The following is a 27,838-nucleotide window of genomic DNA, read 5'->3' as shown; positions in this document are numbered from 1 at the left end:
GGAAGTTTGTCGAGTAACTCGACTAACGAGGCCAGAATATTGTCCAAAACTTAACTATGGAAGTTGTAAGCTTGGCATAGTGTCTGCGGCTTCTAGTCAACCTCCTTCAGTTTACCAATGTCTGCTCCCTACTCTGATCCTGACACATCGCCTACCATTCGGGGGAAATGGTAGTTGGGACTACCACGGTGAGATTTGATTACAAATCTCAGTAAGTTAACAGGAAACTCCCACACAGGTTAATTATGAATGCATTGTAGTAAAAGCATGAATGCAGATTTAAAGTCGTAAGTAAGCATAGTATAACTTGACATATAGCATGGCATAACTGACATAACCTGAACTGAAACGTGAACTGAACTTGACTTGACATGATATGAATTTGAACTTATAATATAACATGGGCTAGCAACATAACATGAGCGTGAACTTGAAACATAACATGGACTTGAATCAAGCATACATGTGAACATACATAACATAAACATGAACTTGAATTTAACATAAACCTTAGCATAACATGACATAAACGTAAACTTGAGACATAATGTAAACATGAACGTGAACTTGAAACATAACGTGAACATGAACATGAACATAATATAACATGAACGTGAGCTTGAACATAACATAAACGTGAACATAACATGATATGAATATGAACTTGAAACTTAACATAAACATGAACATAACATAACATAAACTTGATCTGAAACTTATTCTTATCTCATGGGGTTAACCATGATTGCTTATTCTTAACTTTTTGACATAAACTTGGACACTTGTTCAACTGACTTAATTAATAACGTAACCATATGGGTGCTACATGAGTCCCCTTGAGCCGTGTGTCCTTGCCGATTACCGCATCACAACACAGGTATCTACACCAGCTGTGAGTGCGTTAATACGTACTCCACAGTTGTTGTGGCCTCATATATTCTACGTGTCACAATTGCTGTGTCTCACATAGTGTATGCTCCACAGTTGTTGTGGCCCCATACTTCATGCTCCATAGTTGTTGTGGCCCCATGAATTGTTTGTGCTACACTTGCTGCAAAATCACGTAAAATAAAATATGGCACCATCGGCATTAGTGCCTGGCGCTCTTCGGTGACTAGCTAATTAGGCCCCATTCGCAACCTGTTGATTGTACTTCGTCAACCCAGGAAATTTCACACATATTTAGACACTCCAGCGTGAACAAAAGAGTTCCACTAGGATATTACCCCATCCTAGTACTTAGGGTCGTGATTGACATGAATAACTTAATATAAACGTGATCTAAAACTTGACTTAACATAAACTTGATCTAACTTCTTTACTTAACATGATATACTTGTAATGGTGAATATTACATGATATGACATACATATAGCATGTGGCATACTTATAACATATAGCAATATATGATAGAATAGATTGTGTAACAAATAAATATTCGTGACAGAATAAATCATGCATAACAGATAAACATGTAATGACGTGGCATGGCATGGCATATATGATAACATATATACAAAAATTATAATTCCCTTACCCATCATACATATACAATAAACTGATAGTAAGTTAGAAGCTAACTTACCTCGATCGTCGCATTTTACAAGAATAAAGTGCAAAATAGGAGGAACTGTAAGAAGGTATTCTAAAAGTTAGAAATTTAATTACTAACAATTAGGAACATGAAAGCAAGCTAACTTAGAGTAAAATTATCATTTTACCTTTTACATGTGGGAAAATGACCATTTTACCTATAACTTAAGGATTTCACGTCCTAATTCCAAAAATTTTCAAAATTTACATTGCTCATGCAAATTTTGTCCTAAACTAAAATATCAACTTAGAAAAATTTAAAACAAAACACAACTATGAAAAACACACTATGGCCGAAACATCTTTAGGCCATTTCTCTTGATTTTTGTTGCAATTCCTTCCAACCTCAAAACTCGTGCTTAAACCAAAATTTTGCAACAAAAATCTTCTAATCCTAAGTTTAAAACCATACTTAAAACATCCATTTAAAAAAAACTAATAATCAACACCAAACTTTTTTTGTAAAAAGATCCAAACACTTAATCACAAGTTTTGACCCTAAATCAAAACATCTCCAAGAATTTCAAAAATCAAATCTGACTTCTAGCATATTTATAACATAATTCTAAGATCAACCATGCTTTAAATCATCAAACTAAAGTCACCAAAATCACAAAATAACACTTAGAGTTTTTGGTTTTACACTTAGTCCAAAAACATAAACTTTTTTCTCAACTAGCTTTAATAAATCTCTTGATCCATGGCTTACAAAGATGAGATCTTCAAACTAAAACATCTCATGATTTAAAAATGTGTCTTAAATAGGATCCAACCATCAAACTTAAAATCACAAGGCTAAAAAGCAATAAAACATGGATCTAATCCAAAAACATCAAATCTTAAGCTTAACCAAAATCCTCTTGCATAGAAAAATCATATCTTTGAAACTAATACTAAATATCTTCAAAATAACATCCTAACATGAAAATAAGAGACTTAGAATCATCATATAAAAATATCAAAGCCTTTAGAGTAAGATCAAACCTCGAAATATTCAAACTTTCTCCCAATAAAAACTGTTTTACCCCTTCCAGTTTTCAAGTTTCTAGATCTAAGAAAATCTATCATTAAAAGCTTTAGTCATGCAACAAAACCTCAATGAAAACTTTTAAACACATGCTGAGAACATTCCATAAAATTTTCCAACCAAGATATGTCCATTAGCTTGGTCAAAAACTTCAAAACATAACATACTCTCTAGATTCACGCCCAGAATGACCTTTCTATGGTTAAAAATACTTTTGACCAACCAAATGACCATGGAATGATATGAATAATATATCTACTGAAAGCATACTCAAAGAGAAACAAATTTTTTGAAGGAGTAAGCATGCAAAAGTACTTAAAAAGGGTCTAAAATCTCCATGCCAAAAGACCCATAAATCTACCCGAGAGAGCTCTTTTGGGTTTCTCTCTAAGAACAGGGTAAAGAAGTGATTAAAGGGAAAGAAGTGTGTCTTGAATGACTCTATACTTCTGGAGGAGGAAGATATGGACTTGAATGACCATTGATTGAAGGTAGCTATATGACATAAAGTGGAGAATAGAGAGGGGAAAGGACAGCCCCCAGAAGCCGTAAGGTCTGGAGGTTGATGGGGTGGGTTTCTCCATCTCATCAAGGCACTATTGGGTGCAGCCAAGGGCAATGGATGGCCTGCCATGTGGGGAAGGAAACTTCTCGAAGAAGCCTTGCCAAGGTGGCCAAATTCGTGGGCCTTGGTGGGCCTCAACCAAGTGGGATTCAATTTGGGGTTTAAAAGGGTTTGGTTAGGTTTTGAGATGCTATCAAGCCCAAAACCAATTTTTCTTGGCCCAATCAAATTTCCAAGGTTTAAAAGGTTGGATAATGATGTCATAATAAGAATTTTAGAAATTAATAGCATATGCAAGTGATTTAATCAAGTGATTAAACACAATGCTAGAAATTGGATCAAAAAGGGTTTGAAGGCCAACTTTAGGGTTTGGGGAAACTGTTTAGGGTTTCGATTTCAACTAAGCTTTTGAGGTTTCAATTGGATTCCAACCGTTTAGGGTTTCACTATGGTTGAAACCCTCTTTGATCTGGCTCAAATGGTTGATCAGATGAAAAGGGTTTTGCTTAGGTTGTATGATCTCACACTTTGATTTCCTTCACAAATCCATCTGATGGTTCCTCTTTGTACCAAGTGTCTAATACTATTCACTATGTGTGGCTAAGATTTTGCCAAGTGTCCAAATAAAACTTCTCTAACCTAATTTGGACATTCCACATAGTAATTTTGAAAACACTGCACTTAGTACGCTTATCAAGGTTACTATTCACTCCAAAAAAAGGCGTAATAAACTTAATACTGAAAAATTCTAAATATTCATATTAACCTACAGTAAAAACCATTTACCAAAACTCAACCCCGAAGTGCCCCTATAAATAAATTCAAATTTCAAACAGTTGTTCCGTCCGAAATTATGAAAATGAGTTATTGTGCTATAAAATCCTAAATATTCTACTGAGTCTAGTGGCATAGACTATAACATATTCTGACACTTCTAACTACCTCAAACGATTAAAATCGCATTTCTGTCACCATAGTGAGCGATAACACTGATTATGTTGACAGACTAAAACCTTTGAGATTAGCCGATTCGTGAAAACTTACGAAGTTTTCACGAGGTTCCTCAAGTCTATAGAAATTCTACCATTGAATTTTTAACGGACTGTTACAGCTGGACTGGTCATTATGCTGGAGAGCTTGGCAGTGCTGCTGACGACGTGCAACCACCATCATCATTTCATTTCTTTTGAGTTTTTTTTTTTTTGAGTTTTTGTTTATCTAAAGTTATTTCAATTGGGTATGTATTTTAAACTAATATTTACATTTGTAGGATTTATTTGCTAGTTCACATACTTTATGCTATGATAATTTTTTATTATGATGGAATTTAATATGAAGTATGATTGTCTAAATGAAATCTTTGCTGGTGGTTGGTTAGTTTTTTTTTTTTTTGCAAATGAAGTTACATTCATCAAGTTTATATTGGCATCATCAATCAGCCAAAGGGGGAGATTGTAAATGTAATTTTTGCTTGGCTAGGATTAGATGCGTATAATGTAAGGAATGAATGTAATCTTAATTAGACTCTAGTGATTCGATAAGACTATGTATTTAAATTAGAACTCTTATCATAGTCTGTTATATCATAAGATAAGATTTATCAAAGAGTCCTAAGAATGTTTAGAGTCTTAGCATCAGTTGAAGAGATCAAGAAGTAAGGCGTGTTGAAGAAACTGAAGCTGATCTGAACTCTATGCAGTTCAGAAGAATGATCCAGTCTGAGGTGTTTGCAAGTTGGTAGAAACGTCTCTAACTAGGATACTGGATAAACCTATCAGGAGACTCATTCCACAAGTCAATGACAACATTAATTATATAAAGGGAGTTGGTTGAAGATTTAAAAGGTGAGCACATACAACACATATTCGAAATTGATTAAGATCTTGAGAAACTCAGTTCGTGGAATTGAGGGGGAGCATACTCCAAGGGGAAGTCGTCCTATTCAAGTTTCAACCATTGGAGGTTCCAGTAGGAAAGACAACGATTGGAGAGTGTCAGAGGTTCTGACTACCTACTGAGGTAGAAGGCAAGTGGATTGCATGTCTTGAGTAAAAGGGTTGGTTACAAAGGTTTTGATAACAGTTTACTTGTAGTTATCTAAATCAATAATTGACTTTTCTTGATTTGGTTACCCCGTAAGGTTTTATCTTTGAAGAGTTCTTCAAAGAGTTTTCCTTCGTAACCAAATAGTGTGTTCAAGTGATTATTTTATTTTGGTTACTAATCGGTGCTAACAGTTTGTGCTAAGTGTTAAACGTGACGAATCAGGGGTACTTGGGTAATTTCACAACCTTTCTAATTCTTTTTTATAAATCGGAAAAACCTGATTATAATTATAGAGGTGAATGTGTGGATACCATTAATTTGAAGGAACAACTGATACTATTGCTAATCCTTAGACTTACATTTCGATCCCTTCAAAATCTAGATAATTTGCTTTCTGAAATTGCCTCTAATGGAGTGATTGTGAAAAAACTAGAACTTGAAGCTGAATTTGAAGGCCATCCCCCTCATTTCAAAACAAGGGGGAAGAGAGAGGAAGAGAGATATATTCTTAAAGGAGGGAGAGAGAAAAGTTGAGGGATTTATCTATTAGAAATGCTAAAGCCATATATGGGGAATCCTAACTGTGGATCCCGACTATGGTTTTTTTTTTCTTTTTTGCTTAGTGATTAAAGATTTTTTATTTTTTGATAACCACAATGCACTTTATTCAAATAAGCAAATATCAAGCATTACAAAGATAAATTTGCCCACATAGCTTGGGAAATACATTGTGGGACCAAATCCCACCAAACAACTGTATCATTAAGATTCCATGCATATCTTGCCAAAAAATGAGCCACTCCATTTGCTTCCCTCCCTTTATGTTGCACTTTCCATGATGGGAATTTGTTAAGTATAAGCTTTATTAAAGAATTTTTTTAATAATGTTGTGAATTTAAAAAATATATATATATTTAAAAGCATTTAAAAATACATGAAAAAAAAAAGCAAAAAATAAAAGAAAACATTTTGCACTGTGGGGATCCCATTGGTTTTGGGTCTATTTCTTATTTACTTCCTTTCATAACTTTTATGACCTATATGTTATGTAAATTTATATAATTTGTTTTGTTTTTATTTATTGTATAGAACTTGTTCGAGAGAGTGAAAATTCTATGGAGACGTCAAATACAATGTTTACAATCAATGCAGATTAATGAGATGAGAAGAAATTTATCAACCAACTTGTGAACTGGGCACATATCGAAATTCCATTGTTAGAAATTATTTTTTTTACCAAACATAAGGATTGAATTAAGCAGCCATATTTCACAGATTCTGATAGATCCATAAGAGTACAGTCAACAAAGTTTCGATGTCTTACATATTTATGGCAGAAACTGAAATCTACAATGGCCATGCTTATCCACAACAGTTGATGTTCTGCCCCTTCATTTGAACAATTACCCTTGACTTGTTTGCAGTTGGTTGGCTATGCCCATTCTATAAAAAAGAAAAAAAAAAAATCAAGATTTTCAAATACTTTTTAAAAATTCAATGAATACCTATTCAGAAAATTTTTAAAAATTCAACGAATTCTTGAGTAAAGCAAAAGACTTTCTTTGGAGAGCTATTATTTTTGTTTGCATGACTAGTTATCTTTTGTCAAGTGTAGACACTAGTGGCTTTAATGGATGAATTGGGACAGTTCCAGGAAATGAAGAGCCCATGGGCCTGCTCGGGCTGGATGCAGGAATGCTGGTAAAAAGCCATTGTTGCTATTGCAGTACAATGTTGCTATTGCAGTACAATTTTTCTTTGGCAATGGGCTAAAATATTTGGTGCTGGGTTTTGATGGTAGATTAAAATTCTGTCTGTATTGGTCTAAGAACATGTTTGGATGGTGACATGACAATTTCTTATTTTAAATGAAATTTTAAAATATTATTTTTTAATATTATTATTATTTTAAAATTTTAAAAAATTGAATTGAGATTTGAAAAAATTGAATTATTTATTATATTTTGTGTGTGAATTTAAAAAAATTATAATAATAAGATGAGATGAGAACTTTGTGTCTCATCTCATTTGCCAAACCTGCCCGAGTAAAAATATCTTTATGTACTCAGGTTGAAAAATGTGAAGCCGACGTTACATGTGAAATGACAACAAACTTTATAATTATTGGTCTAAGAATGTTTTAGTTATATGTTTTTGACAATGGATAGTGGTTATTATTTGCTGAAGATGCATAACTTTTGCTAACAATTCCTTTGTTTATAGAGAACTGTGAAAAGTATGCCAAGCCAGACGATGTAATCACGTAGGAGCTGCCCAAGAGGATAAATCTAGTGACGAGGAGCTAAGCGAAGATGATTATGCCTCCAGTGACGAGGCAATTGCTGGCAAAGCTGATTTTTATACTTGTATTTTGTATAGTTGTATAATTTGTATTGATGTAAAATGCTACTGTTATTTGAAAGCTGTGTTTTTTAGAGCTTTTGATGTAAATATGACTGTTTTTATTGTTTTTTTTTAGACCTTCTTATAGAGCTGTATTAATCAGAATGTAATGCTAGTTGCCTTTATTATATTTTTTTGTTTTTCTTTTATTATTGAGAGTTTGAAATTTGGATGAATATTGATTAGAGATTTTACTGATTAGGGATTTTTTAAAATTTCTTTATCTCTATTTTTTTTTTTAATTTTATTACTATGATTGATAACCTTGTTTAAGTTATTTGGATGGATATAGACAATTTTTATTTATTTTTAGTAAAATATTTTATTCAAATCTTTTGTATATAGACAATTTTCCTTTTATGATTATTTTTATTTCCCTTTCAAGTTCTTTTTTGGTATTTTTTGGCCTAAAATTGGATAAAATGTTAGTGGGCTTTCACTGTTGGATCGAAAAACATAGAATATTAGGATTGGGCCATTGGCCCATTTGATACAAGGTCGAATAGACCAGTAGAGGTGTAATCGGTTCGATTTTTTACAAATTTTGAGACCAAACTAGTATACACCGGTTTTATATTTTCAAGAACCGATTCATAACTGATTAACCTTCTAAACCGGTACTTCCGATTTTACCGGTTCTGGTCCAGTTTTAATAATTAATTAAAGTAAAATGTAATTAATATACTAATGTATACTAATTAATTAAAACAAAATATAATTAATATACTAATGTATTATGTATTTATCAAAAGGAATATGATGATAATTTATTAAGCCATAAAATGTAATTAATATATATTTTATATTAATAACATATGATCAACCAAATGTTCATATTTAAGATTAAATTTTTATATTATAAATTATTTTATATATAATTATATATTATATATAAAAATTATATATATAATGTTTTGTATAATATTAAAATTTAATTTATATATATATTTTTTATAAACCGGTCATGTCCGATGGCGAAAAGTCAAGAATCGAAACGGGACCGGATTTAGCCGATTTTTAAAATGTAGAAACCGGTCCGGTCTAGGCCGGTTTGTTCTAATTTTTTGATTTAAATTTTCACCCTTACCAACCGAAATGGACCGGACCGAAAGGGACTAGATCAAACCAGTTCCAATAGCTATTCAGTCTGGTCTAAGATGGGAAACCACTGGATGTAGTTTTAGTTATTACTTTTAAATGTAGTTTTGTTATTTTAAATTTATAATTTAATGTACCAATAATTACCGTTCGAATGAAAAATATTCATTTCAAATGGTAATAATTATTTATTAACATTCGAACATACTTACCATCGCCATTTGAACGATCACTATAAAAACCATTCAAATGAAAATGAAATCGTCAATTTAGTTTGAATGAATTACTACTAAGTTCGAACATTTTGCATGTGCGAGCATTCAAATACATACAATTCATTCGAGCTAAACCCATCAGGTAACTCAACTAATCAAACATAGTTCATTGATCTAAATGATCTAAAATTAAAAATAACTACTTCTCCATATAAAATTTTAGAAAAGAGATAACTTCAATTTATAAAATCTTAGGAAAACCGAATTTTAATTTGACGTAAGAAATAACATTAATTTTAATTTTATATATATTTTTATTAAAACAACTTAATATCAATTTTTATGTCAAGAATAAATTTATTCTTTTAATTTTAAAATATAATTTTTTTAAATTCCACTTGACAATATTCAAGACTGCAACATGTTCTCAGTTAAACAAGGTTGCCGAAATATATAATGGAATTATTTCGAAAAACAAAAAAAACAATTTGACTGTTAAACTCTTTTTGTAATTCGTAACTAATTTGATTAAATTTTTTCAAAGTTATATATATTATTTTGTTTTTAGAGTTTTTGAATGTATGATTTTTATTGTGTGGGAAGTGATTGGCTAGTTTGGTTATACAAAATCAAACTATCTCATCTCATCTCATCTCGTATAATTATTATAATTTTCTTAAATTTCTATATGAAATATAATAAATAATTTAATTTTTTCAAATCTTAAAATAAAATTAATATTATAAAATTATATTATAACAAGATTTTATTCAATTTTTAATAAAATATCTAATATCTTTTTATCTAAACTGTATAATCAAACAAGACAGCAAATGGATGGTCCGAAGTATTAATTTGGATATTTTTTGGGGTAGAAGAATAAAAATAAATAAAAACAAAAACCGACCTTATGTCTTCCACCGATGTTGGATTTCTATTCCTTGGAAAGCGGAAAATTAATGGCGGACGAAAGGAATCAAAGAGTACTTCTGTAGTGTTTTTTGTTTTTTTAAATTATTATTGGAAGTTAAATACTGATACTTTTAATTAATATGAGATAAATTTGATATTAATTATTCCATTCATATTAAGTCTCCATATTAGAATAGTCATTTTTTATTATTATATAATAATAAAATAATATAAGATGAATTTAACTTTTACTATTGCAGTCACATCAAATATCTATATTAGATTATCAATTTATTCATTATATAGTAATAAAATAATATTAATTTAAGAAAATATTTACTTTTTTTTAATTATTATGATTTTTTAAATTTGATCATAATATTAATTTAAATATTTAATCATTTTTTAGTGTCTAATTGCTAGATATTCTATAGATTTAGTTTTTAGCTAAAGAAATCATAATATTTACAATAGTGATTATGCAAGCGCCATGTAGTTCTTTTAAAAAAATGAATTAATACGGAACTTACGTAAAAAAAAATAACTTTTAATAATATATTCTACTCTTTTTTAAAATAATTACATAATATTTATATATTTTATAACTGTACGTAGTATTACGTAGCTACCTATAGCTAATGTTAATGTATTGAAGATAATCTTGGTCGAATTGCGTTCAAAGTTCGTGCAAAAGCAGTTTTCGTCCATGGACAAATAGTTTTTTCGTGCGGTCCCAAGGCTTTTTATTGTGCATTCCCTTTTCTTTTTTAACTTTTTTCCTTTTTCTTTATGTACCATCTGCCAGCATCGTTTTTCTTTCTTCAGAAGTTAACCCTCTTCGTTAAGGTTCCTGCTCGGCATATAAATAGACGTGCTTGACCCTATCTCTGACTACTTTCAGTACTGCTCTCTGTCTATTATAATCTAAGATCTGGTGGTAATTGTGTCAAAACTGTGCGTGTCTTGGGAAGGAATGGAAAAGATGGCGAGAGAACACATAGAAGAGATACGTAGAAAAAAGTTTTCGATCGGAGGAGAAGTGAACTCATTGACGGAGGATCTTCATCAGGCCGTCAAAAACATGTCTGCTGAACTTTACGCCAAGGATGTCCACTTTCTTATGGAACTCATCCAGGTTTCTCACTACTCATTCTGATCTCTCATATGCATGCAGGTTTGCTTTGTGTGTGTGTTTGATCTTCGTACGTACGTACATCGGTTCTTGATGATGTATATGTTACTACTTCTTAAAAGTCACATTAATTTGTTGACTTCCAATAAAAATGAGATTTTGAGCCCCGTTTGGAAGTTGCGATGAGTAGAGTTCTTTATGAGTAGTGGTGAATTGAGATAATGGGAGTGAGTTTTGTAGGAACTACTTAATATGAGTTTAGATATATTTATGAGAAGTTAAAAAAAGTTGTGGGTTCTACATATAAAAAGATATCAATTTGAAAAAGTTTTGGATTTTACGTATAAAGAGGTTTTGCTTATGTATTACACTACCAGTGATATTGCTGTGCTTTAGTATTGAAAGTACTTTAGATATTCTTAATATACTCCACTACTATTCATTATTTTATTATTACTTTTTACATACTTTTTACCATTATTCAATATTCTATTATTACTTTTTCACTACTATTCACAGCACTTCTCACTACCCAAATCCTTAAAATTAAACTAGTCCAAATTCCAAACAGGCATTGAGATTTCATTTTGAGAGATTCAAATGTTATATAATTAACAGCTAGCACTCCCTCATTTTCACCAGTAGTACTCCACTCCCTCAATAAAAACTAGATAAACTATAGTTTTTATTTTCTTTAAAAGGTTGTCGTGTGATCATGGAATGGATCAGCAGATGATGCATGCATGACCATTTTTTATTTTTATCTTTTAAATTGTGTGTGTCAGAATGCGGAAGATAACGAATACATGGAGGGGGTGGATCCATCGCTTGAGTTCCTGATAACCTCGGAGGACATTACGGGCAGGGGAGCTCCATCAACATTGCTTATTTTCAACAACGAAAAAGGTTTCTCTTCTAAAAACATAGACTCCATTTGTAGTGTTGGTTGGTCCACCAAGAAAGGCAACAGGAAACGCGGTTATATTGGAGAGAAAGGTACGTACCTACCTACTACGTCTATTTTTCACACTCCAAATTAATGCTCTACTTTATACGATCGATCGATATCGCTTGCATGCATGCATGCAGTACTCTCATGTACTACGTTTATAAAAAATGTATGCTAGAACGAGCATGCATAAAAATCATCGATGATCATGGAGTTACAATCTTGAGAACAGACGGAAATTAGAAATAAATCATGTAATGGAAATTATTGCATGCATAACTTTTAAGCAACTAATTAATTTGGTCCTAACAAAGTTAGCAAAAATAAGTACTGAATTTCACACACGTGTATATATATATACTACAATAAAACTACTCAATTATGACTAGTTATTTTCTGAAAAAATGATTATTATTATTATTTTTTTTTTTATCAAAATGAGTCTGTTTTGATTGAAAATGGTCATTATCGTTGCATATAATTTGTCACAAATTAATAATCATTTTTCTTGTGCTGTATAATCTTTCTAACTGAACAGCTTCCACCAATATTTCTCAAACACGTACACATGATGATCTAAACCATGCATTATAGATAATTTAACCCCCTTAAAACAACTATTTATTGCTGTGAGTTACCCATGTTTGATCGCCCATCATGATAGATCTATTAATGTAAATTATCATGCGTACGTTTGAGAATCACGTGTTGTTACTTTGATGAGGTTTCGCTTTGATTCTTATCCATATCTTTCTTTTACATGTGATCTATGTACCCAAGGTTGGAATGGGTTTTGCAATAATGCATGCACTTGTTAGATCTATTGATATCTCTAATCCTTTTGATGCACAAAAGCAACAACTTTTACGTATTGTTTTTTAACTGATCATAAATGCTTGCATGAAAGTTAATGTCTTTTTAACTCTCCTTGAAAGCTGTCATATGAAAGATGATGAAAGATGATTACAGTAGTTGCTTGAAATTAGTAGCTAATTTCTTTGAGAAGTGTTCAAAGTGTAACTTCTAGAAATTACAAGATTATTCATTAACAACATATTTCTGTGCCATCATATATAAGATATAAACCTCAATAACTATGAATTAACTATGAGCTATATTCTTCATATACTGTAATGCATCATGTACATTTTCTTTTCTTTTATTTTCTTTTTGGCTGAACTGTGATAATGGGAAGGATATGTATGTTCTTTTTTATCTCTTATTAAATTACCTTATGGTTAAAAATTCAGGAATTGGGTTCAAAAGTGTATTTCTCATTACTGCTCAGCCCTACATATTCAGCAATGGGTATCAAATACGATTCAACGAAGAGCCTTGCCCACATTGCAACCTTGGGTACATAGTTCCAGAATGGGTGGAGGAGAACCCAAGACTTTCTGATTTACAACAAATATATGGTTCCAAAAAATCTCTTCCTACAACAACAATTGTCTTACCTTTGAAGCTTGATAAGGTTAAACTTTTGAAGCAGCAGCTTTCAAGCGTTCACCCTGAAGTCCTTTTATTCCTAACAAAGTTGAAGAGGCTCTCAGTCAGGGAGCATAATAAGAATCCTAAGCTCAATACTGTTAGTTCAATTGCTATTACAAGCGAGACTAACTTCGTAATGAGGAAGAACATTGATGTTGAGTCCTCCACACTCCATCTCTCCACTGAGAGAAAGAATAATTGGTCTGATGCAGAATGTAGCTACTATATGTGGAAGCAAAAGTTCCCTGTAAGACCTGAAAATAGAGTTGAAGGAAGAATGGACGTAGAAGAGTTAGTGATCACGTTGGCTATGCCCCTTGGAGAACGTCTCAATAGAGGGACTAGTTCACCTGGGATCTATGCATTTCTACCCACAGAGATGATTACCAACTTTCCCTTTATAATTCAGGCAGATTTTCTTCTTGCATCATCAAGGGAAACAATTCTCTTGAACAGTAAGTGGAACCAAGGGATTCTTGACTGTGTTTCCTCTGCTTTTGCTGATGCTTTTGTCTCCCTTGTTCGAACTTCTGAACAGAATGCTCCACCATCAAGTTTGGCTCCCATGTTCAGGTTCATTCCTGTCAATAGCTCTTTTTATCAAGAGTTGAACAAAGTGAGGAATTCAATCAAGAAAAAGCTTGTTCGAGAAAATATTGTCCCAAGTGAGTCGTACACGCAGCAGAAGTTCTTTCATAAACCATGTGAAGTAGGTAGGCTTATGCCTAATTTTTGGAACATTTTGGAGAAGGCAAAGAAGCAAGGGGTGAGCTTGCTTAATCTCTCATCCCATGGAAAGTATATACTGAGTTCTTCATTTGACAAAGGGGAGTATGATCAGATATTGAGTTTCTTAGGAGTAGAACCAGTCAACAATGAATGGTATGCCAAGTGCCTCCAGAGTTCTAACCTTGTTGCAGGAGTCGCCGAGGACGTGTATTTGGAGATTTTACTATTTGTTGCCAAGAATTGGAGGTCAAAATTTGACAGCACCGAGATGAAGAACATACCACTCATAAAATATTTGGGTGTTGACAGGGATATATCTTTTTGCAGCATAGATGAATGCAGAAACTCTAATAAGGTGGTGTCCTCATCCAGGTATCCTCATCGTTCTTCATGGCTAATTAATTGGAACATGGAATTCCATTGTGTTGGGAGTCATTTTTTTATGCCACGAAGCACAGAAGAAGCTATTCGATGCTTTCCTAATAAGATGACCTTACAACAATGGCTTCAAGAACATGTCCAAGTTGGTGCTGTGGATGTATATGACTATGCAGTTCACCTTAATGACTGTATCAATAATGACCGGAAGCTTGCCATTGCCTTTGTTCACTTCTTATATCACTCTTTCTCAAAGAGTTATCTGTCAAAATCTCACGTAGATTATTTATGTGGTATTATGCCCCTCGTAAATGACTATGGGAATCTAATCAGACAGAGGAAAGGGGTTTTGGTCCCTGCTAACCAAAGCAAATGGGCGGTATTGATTGGTTCAAATCCATGGAGAGGTGAAAGCTATGTTGAGTTAGGAGAAGCATACTTGTGCCCGGGTTCTTTTGTAGGTGAATCTTGTTCTGGGGAACAGCTCTTGGAGTTCCTTAAAACTCATGTTGCTGCTTTCGATATTCCTCATATATTTCCTCCCAATGTCGCAATTCCTGCTGTTTCTGCACCTCTCACCAAACAAAATGCATTCTTGCTTTTGGATTGGATTCAAAACCTGAAATGTAGGAGAAGTCGAATTCCAGATAAATTCTTGGCGAGCATAAAGGAAGGTAGCTGGTTGAAGATTACGACCAATGGCTGCTCGGGTTACAGGCCACCATCTCGGTCATTCATGCTTACTTTGTCACTAGGACAGATTTTGCAAAATGGATCAGTGCTGGCTGATATTCCATTGATTGATCAAAGTTTCTATGGTGATCAAATATATAAATATAAGGAGGAGCTAAAGACAGTGGGCGTCATGTTTGAGTATGGAGAAGCATTAGAATTTATTGGGAAGCATCTCATGGCTCTTGCTGATTCCTCCACTTTAGCTAGAAGCCAGGTGCTCTCTGTTTTGAATTTCATCAGGTTTTTGAGGGCCAATAATCTTGCACCGGAAAAATTCGTCAGTACTATCAAAGAAAGAAGATGGTTGAGGACATCTGGAGGTGACATGTCTCCAGTTGGATCTGTTTTATTTGATGATGAATGGAAACTTGCATCTCAAATCAGTAACCTCCCCTTCATCGATACAAGTTACTTTGGGGACGAAATCCTTTCTTTTAAAGAGGAACTCAAGTCCCTTGGGGTTTTAATTGGCTTCAGTGGAAGTTATAAGCTTGTTGTAGACAACTTAAAATCACCTTTATGCTTGTCTTCTTTGACAGCAGAGGCTGTTATATTCATACTAGAATGTATGCGTCATTCAGGACAACATAACAAACTCATCAGGATATTGAGTGCCATAAAATGCTTCAAGACAAATATTGGTTACAAGTCTCCAGGAGAATGTTTCTTGTTTGACTCTCAGTGGGCTTGCATTCTACATGTTTTCAACGGTTTCCCACTCATTGATCATGATTTCTACGGAGGCAGCATCTTCTTGTATAGAAATGAGTTGCAGCTATTGGGCGTAAAGGTGGATTGTCAGGAGGCAGCCAAAGTATTTACCCAGAGTTTCAAGCAGCAAGCGGCTTCCATGACAAAAGAAAATGTTTTGTCCTTTTTGTCATGTTACAGACTGCTAAAGGATACTCCACATAAGTTTCCTCCAGATCTTAGGAAATATGTCCGAGAAGTGAAGTGGCTACGAACTAGGCTTGGTGATCTTAGATCTCCAAGCAATTGCATTCTGTATGGTCCAGATTGGCAATCAATTGCCCCAATTTCTTTGCTCCCTTTCATAGACGATCGTGACAGTTATTATGGCAAGGACATTCACGAATACAAAAAAGAGCTGAAAAGTATAGGGGTTGTCACTGAATTCAAAGATGGTGTAAAGTTTATTGTTGTTGGTCTTTTTTTCCCCCAAGACCCTTCTATCATAACTCCTGCAAATGTGGTTGCCTTGCTGGAATGCATCCGCATTTTATTGCATGATCATGCAGGGAGTTACAAATTTCCAGACAGTTTCTACAAAAGAATCTCTCAAAAATGGTTGAAGACGAATGATGGTTATAGGCCTCCAGATCAGTGCTGCTTGTTCGATTCTACGTGGGGCTCTCATTTGAAGCATACAGATGGACCTTTTCTTGATGAAGGTTTTTATGGTTCTAACATTAGATCATACAAAAAAGAGCTTAATGATATTCATGTTACTGTTGATGTAAAGAAAGGATGCCCCTTGATTGCCAGGCACCTTGATTTCCATCATGAATATGTCACTATAATTCGAATTTATAACTACTTGAGTAAATTTAAGTGGGAGCCGGATACTGAAGCAGCCAAAAGGATTTGGATCCCAGATGGAGCTGTGAATGGAAAGTGGGTCGGCCCCGGAGAGTGTGTTTTGTATGACAAGAACGATCTCTTTAGTTCTCAGCTGCAAGTTTTGGAAAAATACTATGATCAGAAGCTACTACATTTTTTCTCAAGGGCTTTCAATGTTAAACACAATCCCTCTATTTTTTATTACTGCCAGCTTTGGACGGATTGGGCAACTTCAAGACACTGACTGCCACATGAAGACTGTTTCAAGTTTTGGGTCTATGTTTCTAAGCACTGAAGTGGAAAGACTGAGAGAACTCTCACTGATAGGTTGGAGAAATTACTGGTTGCTTCAGATTCAGATGGAATTTTGCTGTCCAACTGTCAAAATAAGATAAAACTTTGTGTGAATGGCTGAATCCCCCGGCCTTGAGATTTCCCTTTATTATATAAACTATACCACCGAATACTATACACGGAAAGAACTATATACAGCAATACATAAGAGTCAACTATATACAGCAAACGGTGCCTAACGATGCCTAATACGGTGCCTAATATTCCTCGTTGACAGCCCCCCTCAAATTGATGCCCGTAAATCAACAAGCATCAATTTGTTACTTAGGAAGCAATGTCGATGACAAGTGACAGCCTTGGTGAAGATATCAGCGATTTGAAGTTCAGTAGAAATATGTGGAAGAGTGATAACACGAGCGTCAAATGCTTCACGGATAGAGTGAGAATCAACTTCAATATGCTTTGTACGCTCATGATAGACAAGATTGGCCGTGATCTGAATAGCACTTGTATTATCGGCATGTAGAGGTGTGGGATCGGTCTTTGAAAAATCTAGCTCAGCAAGCATACCTCGAAGCCAAAGAATTTTAGAACAAGCTAAAGACATCGCCCGGTATTCAGATTCCGTAGAAGACTTAGAAACTCTATCTTGCTTCTTACTCTTCCAAGAGATCAATGCATTACCTAAGAACACACAACAACCAGTGATGGAGCGTCGTGTATCCGCACAACCAGCCCAATCAGCATTGCAATAAGCAGCAAGACTAGTAGAGTTGCTAGCCGGGAATAATAAACCATGGGCAGAAGTGCCCTAAACATAGCGTATGATCCTACGGACAACAGCCAAATGAAGATGACGAGGAGCCTGAAGAAATTGACTAATTTGCTGTACAGCAAAATAAATGTTTGGTCTAGTAATGGTGAGATAAACAAGGCTACCCACCAACTTTCGATATAATCGAGGATCAACAAGTAAGTCACCCTCCTCTTTGCGAAGCTTGACATTTAATTCTATAGGTGTATCAACAGAAGTAGTGGCCAATCATTGGAAGCAGCAAGAGCTAGAATCAGACGAACAGTAGTCATCTTAGCCACAGGAGCAAAGGTCTCTTCATAATTGACACCATATTCTTGATTATTCCCAAGTGCAACAAGTCGAGCTTTGTAACGTTCCAAACGTCCATCAGATTGGACTTTGACTGAATAAACCCATTTGCAACCCAGAGGAACAATGGTAGGAGGACATGGCTCAATGTGCCAGGTGTGATTGGCCTCTAAAGCAACAATTTCTTCTTGCATAGCTTGTCGCCAACAATCTTGCTTGACAGCATGTGAGTAGCATTTGGGAATATCAAAATTGGATAATGTAGCAATAAGAGAAAAAGCAAACCATCCATACCTATCCAGAGGTACTGACACTCGAGAAGAGTGACGTGCCAAGTGCTCTGAGGGTGTTGCAACTGATTGGTCCTGGAGCATGGTAGGAGCAGATATCGGTGGAGCCACCGGAAGAGATTGTGGGCGGGAGCACTCTTATACACAAAACCTGGTCTAAAGCGAGAACTAACGGGATGACGATCTGAGAATGGCTGTTCAAAGGAGGGGAGAATCATAGTAGAAGAGGATGACACAGAAGACACAGGAAAGAAATGTTGATTTTCAAAGAAAATAACATTTCTAGAAATCCGTGTACGATGTAAAGTATGATCATAACACACAAATCCCTTTTGACACAAATTATATCCCAAGAAAGCACAGCGGACAGATTGAGCAGATAATTTATGTCGCTCATGAGGAGGTAAATGCACAAAACATACACAACCAAATGTATGAAGGTTATCATAACTAGGTTGCGTAGCAAATAAGCGGAAATAGGGAGACTCCATATTTAATACTTGAGAAGGCAAACGATTAATCAAATAAGTAGCTGTTTTCAGAGCCTCGACCGAAAACATGGATGGAATAGAAGATTCTAACAAGAGAGTACGTACCACATCAAGGAGATGACGATTTTTGCATTCGGCTACTCCATTTTGTTGAGGAGTAGAGGGACATGAACGTTGATGAATAATACCCTTAGAAGCCAAGAATGTTTGAAACTCAGTAGACAAATATTCACCACCGGAATCTGTGCGTAATGTCTTAATAGAAGCAGAAAATTGATTGTCAACATACACTAAAAATTCAGTAAAAATATGAAAGACCTGAGATTTAGAGCGAAGAAAGTAAACCCAAGTAAATCTGCTATGATCATCAATAAAAGTCACATAGTATTTAAACTTTTCATGTGAAGGAACAGGAGAAGGTTCCCAAACATCACTATAGATAAGATCAAAGCAGTGAGATGCTCTACTAGCATGCAAAGGGAAGGGAAGAGTTTTGCTTTTACCAAGTTTGCAAGAATCACATTCAAGAGATAAAGAAGAATGATTTTTATTACTAAGTAAACCAGAGTTCAATACATGAGATAAGATCTGTTTATGGGGATGACCTAAACGACGATGCCATACCATACTAAGATCTGAAACATTTACAAGCAAAAGACTTAATAGAAGGAACTGGAGAAAAATTGGGAACAGGCAAAAATAGTGGAAACAAATGCCCCACTTTAGGTCCCTTCGCGATCAGCTCCCCCGTTACCTGGTCCTGCAAAACACAACCATCACTAGAAAAATTAACAGCACAATTATTATCAACTAATTGGCCAATAGAAATAAGATTCATAGAAAGCTGAGGAGCAAGAAACACATCAGTGAGCTTCGAAAAGGCATCTCCGAAAGCAGTTATGGGCAAAGAGCTGCCATTGGCAGTATGAATACCAGATTGACCAGCGTAGGGCCGGACATGGCATAAAGCAGTGGGATTATTAGTCATGTGATTGGAGGCCCCCGAGTCCACGTACCAGAGTTTAGTAGAATTGTTACCTTGGAACCCCATTGCTGATAATGCCGAAATGAGCATCTATTGCACCATGTCGGGGGTGCAGTAATTCATTGCAGGAGGTGCAGGATTAGAGGTTGCATCGGAAGGAGAGCCATTTGCTGCAGAAGGCGCTGCGGGCAAAATAGTAACCGAAGTCTGAAATGCTTGGGCCTGACGATGCTGAGGGCGAGTACGACACTATTTGATAATGTGACCCTTCTTCTTGCAATAAGAGCAGAATTTCTTAGAACAATTGGCAGCAATATGCCCATAATCCATGCAGCAGAAACATTGCAAGTTTTTAGAATTGATAGAGGGTCCTCGTCCGTGTGCAGCATAAGCTACAGTTGACATCCCAGAACTGCCATGAGATTGCTCCAAAATAGCTTGAGTACTAAGACGTTGTTCTTCACGAAGTAACTCTCCAAAACAAATATCAAGAGAGGGAACAGGAGATCTGTTCAGTAAAGAGGAGCGAAAAGATTCATATTCTGAATGTAGCTTCATAAGAAACTGATCACGTCGGCTAGACACATGAAGAGTCTGAATAGTTGAAAGAGCGTCAATAGGAACATCTGCTATAACCAAATCAGCATATTCATGCCAAAGGGTCAGAAAGGCTGAGTAGTAGTCTTGGATAGAAAGACTACCTTATTGAAACATGGCAATCGCATGTTCTAACTGAAAGCGACGAGCATCATTGTCCTGATGATAAACCCTCTTCAAGTAAGCCCACATAGATTGAGCAGAGCGATGGGGTCACAAGTTGGTGACAATATGGGGCTCCACTGAACCAAGAAGCCAAGACATGATGCGTGCATCAAGCACAGCCCATGACAGAGAAGACCCGACATCCTGAGATTTTTCAGAAGCGGAGGGTTTGGCGACATCCGTGCCATCAATATGACCCCAAAGGTCTTTGCCCTTGAGAAAAAATTCAAATTGAAATGCCCAGGTAGAATAATTTGTGCCCGTAAACTTAACACACACAGGTGCAGAATCCATTGGAAAGAAAAGGCCGAGACAAAAAATAGCACTCAGTAGTAAAGGTGCCAAGAAGCAAAATCACCAAAAAAATAGGAAGCAGTAAGCAAGAAAATAAAACTGCCAAGAAACACACAGAATAAAAAATCTGCCGAGAGGATACCGAATAAAAGAAATTGCCAACAAAGAGTTACCACAAAAAATAGACACTGTGGACCACCCAGAAACTGTCGAGAGATAAATGCCCGAAAAACAATTAACTGAAGAAAATAACAGAGTGCACCGAATACTGGCCCACGAACTGAGTGCAGCGAAACAACACAAGAACACCTCTCTGAAAAATAGAGGATGCCGAGAACCCCAGTGACCACGAACCCACAACAGAAAGCACCGAAACAGCCAAAGACTGAGAGCCGAAGGACAGAAATTGCCTAAGAACACCAGACCAGAAATTTCGAGATGCTAAAACGTGAACAGAAGCTGCCAAAAGTGATCCCACCTGGAACAGAAAGTGCCGACAGCACCAACCCAAAAAACAAAATCCAAGAAAGGGAAACCGAGAATAGGAAACGTAGAACAAATTACGCAGCTCTGATACCATGTCAAAATAAGATAAAACTCTGTGTGAATGGCCGAATCCCTCGGCCTTGAGATTTTCCTTTATTATATAAACTATACCACTGAATACTATACATGGAAAGAACTATATACAGAAATACATAAGAGTCAACTATATATAGCAAACGGTGCCTAACGGTGCCTAATATTCCTTCGTAATTCTCTTGCCTAATACGGTGCCTAATATTCCTCATTGACACCAACAAGCATGATGTTTTCATTGCTGATGATATTTAGCTTAAGGATCTTTTTGAAAAGGTTTCTCCTCGACCCCTATTTGTCTGGTCCCCTGAGTGAAGCCCGCCTTCATTACCTCACACAAAGTTGCTTGAAATGTATAGAAAAATGGGGGTTTGGACTATATCTAAATCAATAAAGAAGGAAGAAGCATCGATGGCAGATGTTGCTCAACTCAACCCGATGAATTTAAAGGATATTTTGATTAAGATAGGTTTGGTTGGGCTCATCCTTGGTTTTCTAGTAGATACTGTGTTGAAAATGGAAGCAGAGAGGTGACATGAAGCTATCAAAGGGCTTCTAAAAATGACTTTCCTGGAGACAGTCGAGCGCATGATTGTAAACTATACTTTATCACTTTCCTCAGTGGAAAACGTGGAATTGAAAATGAGTCGGATGATACGTTGGGATAGAGAGGCCTCAAAGTTGTTTGCACAAAAGTTGGATAGATCTAGTGGATAAAAGAATACGATTGAGTATGCTACAGATTTCTCATTTCTCTGAAGCAATATCCGAGGGTTTGTTATGGGAAAACAATGATCATATTGGTGAACTCTTTGAGTTGATAAAGTTTTGTTTCATTCTTGAATATAATGAAGAAGCAGTAGGGTTTGTAATGAAGACCAAGAACACGTAAATTTTCATGGAGGACGAGGAGTTCCTTGCATCTATCTTCCCTTCATTCAGGTCTGTATTTGAACTTGCTAGGTGTGTTTGTGAGTGTATGTTTGGCGTAAATATCAAGCATGAATCAGTTGCTGCATTGCTGATTCTAAAGCTCTTTCCATATATAATATCTGTAAACCAGCTTGTTTTTTTTTTTGTTTATAGTTATTTTAATTTTAATTTTTTTTATAATGTTGGGAGTGCTATTGCTTGTAATTTCTAATTGATTGATATTGTGTGGTATTTTTACTATTTTGTTTGTTTACATTTTTTAATTGATAAATTATCCAAATGTTATTGATTATATATATCTATTTAATAATATAAAAGCCAAGTTTTCAATTGCTGACTTGGCTTCATGCCATAAAATACGGAAATGAAGGGGTGAGAGAGACTTGCAACAAGTGAAAAGAGAAGTGACCAAGCGGTTTTTTTCCCCCCAGACAAAACAGAGTACAGTTCTCCCTAGACAATCCCAGAAAAAGATAATTTTGAGGTCTCACAGACACATTCTCAGGCTGTAGATTGGAAAAGCTGCAAAACCACTTACGCCTAAAGATAAGGTCTCTTTTGATTCTCTTCCTACGGTAGTGCAAGCAACTGTATCGTATGCCTTTGTCTTCTTCGTGATTTTCCATTTCCATTTCCTTACCGAGTCTCCATGTGCACCACACTGCATGCAAATACATCTTGATGCCAATCCCAACCAAAGGCAATCGGCGAGGAAATGCTTATTAACCAACATGCAGGACCACATTACAACATGCTCCCAAAACTCAATTTCCGTGAGAAAAGAAAAGGTAAATAGATGAAGCAAAATCCCCACTTTTTTTTTTTGTGTGTTTTTGGGTTTCAGGAAATCCGTGTTATTTTTCTTAAAGGTTAAGAGTGTAACACCTGTCCTTGTGGTGAGTCCTTTAGAAAATAATTTTATGAAAAGATACAGGAATTACCATTCGTTTAAAACTTTTTCCTTCCATGCCAGGATATGAAAGACTCAATGTTATAAAATAAAACGTGATTCTTAATTTAAAGAGAGTTACAACGGTAAACATTAAATTTTATAATTAAAAGTCTTTCGCACAAAACATTGTGCCTAGGCTTCAGTGCTCTTCCCCTTGGGCCGTATAAGTCCTAACTCATACCATTCATCTTGTCCTTGGGAGGGCACATATAAAAACTAGAATGAGTCGAAAACTTGTAAGCATTACTTCATACAATTAAAATATCATAACATAGGTTTTCAGTCATGCATTCATCACTCCATACATACTTATACTTAAGACATTCGTTCAATTAAAACATTTCGAGGCAAGGTTTTTCTTGAAAAAGGATTTTCTTTCGTAAAACATTTCCTCACACCTCGCGCCTTCATTTCTTAAAGAGTCTAACCATACATGCATTCTTTTTTAATATGCATATATTTTTTCTTATCACTTTCATTGGCCGTGAGGGTTAGTGGTTTTTTGGACCTTGATTCCACCCGTGGCCACGAGTTAGGAATCCATTCCTTCAAGGTGCAGTACTGGGTGCATTACCAGTACTACTTACCCGGCATTGCAATCTACCCATTCATTCATTCATGTGGCTGTTATGTATTTTCATACATTAAAGCATTCAATCCTTCCATTCATTCAATCCTTTCACTCATTTTCATTCATTTCAATCCATTCAATTCTTAAGCATCATTTAAAAGCAGAGGCCTAAACCTTGACATTTAAAAGCAGTCTTTGAAATCATGACATAAGCATTGTTTAAAACATCAGGTCATGGCATCATTTAAAAGCATCATCTTTCATAAGGGCATTTTAAAACACTTTCTTCGCGTTGTTTAAAGCATAAGACATAAGCATCAACATTTCTTTTCATTTATTTTCATGAAAGTACATCCAATACATAATATTTATAGACATCCATCCACATGCATAGACTTAATACTTTGGAGTGCATAAAAAGGGGCTGCCAAGGAGGGCAGTTACATACGTATACTTGAAAATTTATACTTAGCATTTTTTCGTAATACATCATCTGTGTCATTTTGTAAAGTAACGTAAAGGAAAAGCATTTCATTTTCATTTATTTAGAAAACACCATTCATTCATTCGGTACCCATACATACATTCATGTGGCCGTTATGTATTTTCATACATTAAAGCATTCAGTCATTCTATTCATTCAATCCTTTTAGTCATTTTCATTATTCTTTTCAATCCATTCAGTTCATAAGCATCATTTAAAAGCATAGGCTTAAACCTCGACATTTAAAAGCAGCATTTGAAATCATGACATAAGCATCATTTAAAACATCAGTTCATGACATCATTTAAAAGCATCATCTTTCATAGGGGCATTGAAAAACACTTTCTTCGCATCCTTTAAAGCATTGCTTAAAGCATGAGGCGTTCGCCTCGCATTTCATTTCGTGAAAATACATCCAATACATAACACTTATAGACATCCATTCACATGCATACACTTAATACTTTGGGTCCATAAAAAAGGGGCTGCTAAGGAGGGCCGCTACATAATTATCCTTGAAAACATACACTTAGCATTCTTTCGTAAAGCATTGTAAAGGAAAAACATTTCATTTTCATTTTCTATCTTTAGAAAACTCTAGAAGAGTATGGATGTAATACTTTTTTGGACTTCGTGCCATACTCATTTCTTGCAGTCCATTCATGTGCGTGTTAGATGGCAACCTACATGTATACACATCACCTTAACGTCATTCAATCTAGTACATAAGCAACTAAACTAGAAATAGAACTACACTTCATCTAGAACACTCTCCTTCTATCCCATGTTCTTACATGCCATTTACTATGCTAAAACCTTCAAAGTCCATTTACAGTTACTACTTCCGTCTTCTATGTCTTCCACATTTCCTCTTTCTGGGACCCACTTGGGTCACCTTTTCCAAATTCAACGTTCTACTTCAAGGTCTTATCCTTTAAAGTAAACCTCCATGATTCACCTTAGGATTAAGACACTAAGACCTTCGTCTTACTCTCTTGTTAACCACATTTCGATGCATGACTCAAGTTAACCACATTTCGATGCATGACTTAGGTCAACTAAGTCATGCATGCTAATTCTAGATAACATACCCATTACTACCTTTATGCATCGTAGCCCATGCTGAATCCCCATTCTCATCCATACATGCCACAGAACTTTAAGCCAACTTTGAGGCTTAAACATCGTGTAGCTATGCTTAGGACAGATTACCCATTATATATGGTAAATCTGTCTGCTACATGTGTCTCACCAGATGTACATGTACCTTACCCTTTATCACCTAAGATTAACTTATAGTCCATTGAATGCCCACTTGTATAAACAAGCTCCATACTCCGATACTAACTTCTATTGAAAGCTGGTCAGTAGGACCTTCCTACTTCCCGGCCCTTTACAAGTTCATCCCAAAAGTTACAAGACAAGACCCATTCATTCTATGCCTTAGTCTCGTCGCGTAGCTCGAGACTAACTTTAAGCTATATTGTGACACCCGTCACTATAACAGGGTCACATCACAACTACCTCAAGACACTGTTCCACAATTCTTGACACTACAACATGTGTTCTATGCTCCTCAACTATGCCATTCAACTTTTGTGACACGCCATCCAGTGTATCACAACACTACACAGAGTACACTCTACGGGAACTCTCTTCCATCCACATTACGACACACGCCACATGGTGCATCGCTGCACTACATGGAGTACACACCACGTGTACTCCCTTCAAACTACACCACACCACATCACTACTACGACACACACTTCACAGTATAGTCCACAACACTACACAACACACCCCACAACTATGCCCAAAACTTCACTACACAGCAAACTCCACAATTAACCAACTAACATTTAACATAAATAACGAATGATAGAGGGTTATACCATCGATGGGATAACTTGTGCGATACCCATTGTCTGGCACAACCATAGGCGTCAGAAGAGTTGTATGTGGTGGCTAACACCACGTACGGTGGCTATTTGGGCTATTAGAGGTGGCTACAGGAGTAGATCTGAGTGGAGAAGGGTTTGGTTGTGGTCTTGGGGTGGTGCCAAGGTGGCACATGGTGGAGGCACAGTGGCGTTGATGGTTGTGGAGGTCGTGCATGATCTAACTAAGAAATGGAGAGGGAAATCTTGGCTGGCATGGAGGAGCTCGGGGAGGAGCTGTGATGTTCAAGGGAGGTGTTCGGTGGGGCTAGAACCCACACACGGTGGCGCTAGTGCCTTCAATGGTGGTGAAACCATGTGGGTAAACCCATTTATGGGTTGTGTACGTGTGTGTGACGGAGAGGGAGAGGGAGGTTGGATTTGGTGGAGGGGGTCTACCGGTGACAAGGGAGGCCGTTGAGAGGTGGCTGGTGGCCTAGGTTGCCGCATACGACGGCGCACGGTGGAGAATCCATGCATGGCATGTGTGCATGAGTGAGGTGGTCCAATGGAGAGGGAGAGAGTTAGGGTAAAATGAAGCTATTGAGGTGGAGATGGTGAGGTGGTGGAGCTACTGGTGGTGCTTCGAGGTGTCGTTGGCTGCGTACAGCGGCACAAGGGAGGAGGAATGGGTTTTCTTATTCATTTCAGAAAGAGGGAGGAGAAGAGAGAAAAGGGTTGTTGTGGGGCTCACCTTAGGTGGGATTGGACTCGCCGGCGTAAGGGGGACATGCCGATGGTGGTGGTGAGGCTGGATGCCACACGGCAGCACCGTGCTAGAGAACGAGACGCATGACCATGGAGAGAAGAGAGAGGCTTTTCGTGCAAGTTGGGGAAAAGGGGAGGAGAGAGAGGGAAAAGAGAAAAGTGAGGGGAAAAGCTAGGGGCGTATTTAATCCAGATCCTTCATCTTGAGATCTTCAAAACGATCAACGATGTGTTTTAAACACTAATTTGAAAATGCGTAAACATTTATTTAACTTAAAACACTGAGAGGAATTAAAATAGAATATTTTAAACTAAACATCAGTTTATAAAATATAATCTTCATCATTTGATATTTATCAAATGACAAAGTGTTGCTAATTATCTTTTAAGAGAATGAAACCATTTAATGAAATTAGAGTTTTTAACATAAATTTAAGTATCATAATATTTTTAAATGACTAAAAATCATTTAAATTATATAATTTTTCATAATTATAATATTTTTGGAACTGTTCAAAAATATTATAATTATTTTATTTAAAATCAGGCTTGGTTCGATAACATTGGAAATATCTCATATAAATATTTTCAGGACA

The 27,838-nt window shown here is 35.8% G+C and overlaps 2 pseudogenes; both read left to right on the top strand.

Moving 5' to 3' along the window:
• Positions 1–10,758: 10,758 nt before the first annotated feature.
• LOC122299933 lies at positions 10,759–22,827 on the top strand (annotated as a pseudogene).
• On the top strand, positions 20,904–22,827 carry LOC122298832 (annotated as a pseudogene).
• Positions 22,828–27,838: the final 5,011 nt, after the last annotated feature.

Source organism: Carya illinoinensis, chromosome 16, assembly GCF_018687715.1.
Source record: "Carya illinoinensis cultivar Pawnee chromosome 16, C.illinoinensisPawnee_v1, whole genome shotgun sequence".
Classification (NCBI taxonomy): Eukaryota; Viridiplantae; Streptophyta; class Magnoliopsida; order Fagales; family Juglandaceae; genus Carya; species Carya illinoinensis.
Note: the sequence above shows the minus strand (reverse complement) of the source record. Positions and strands in the feature narration are given on the sequence as shown.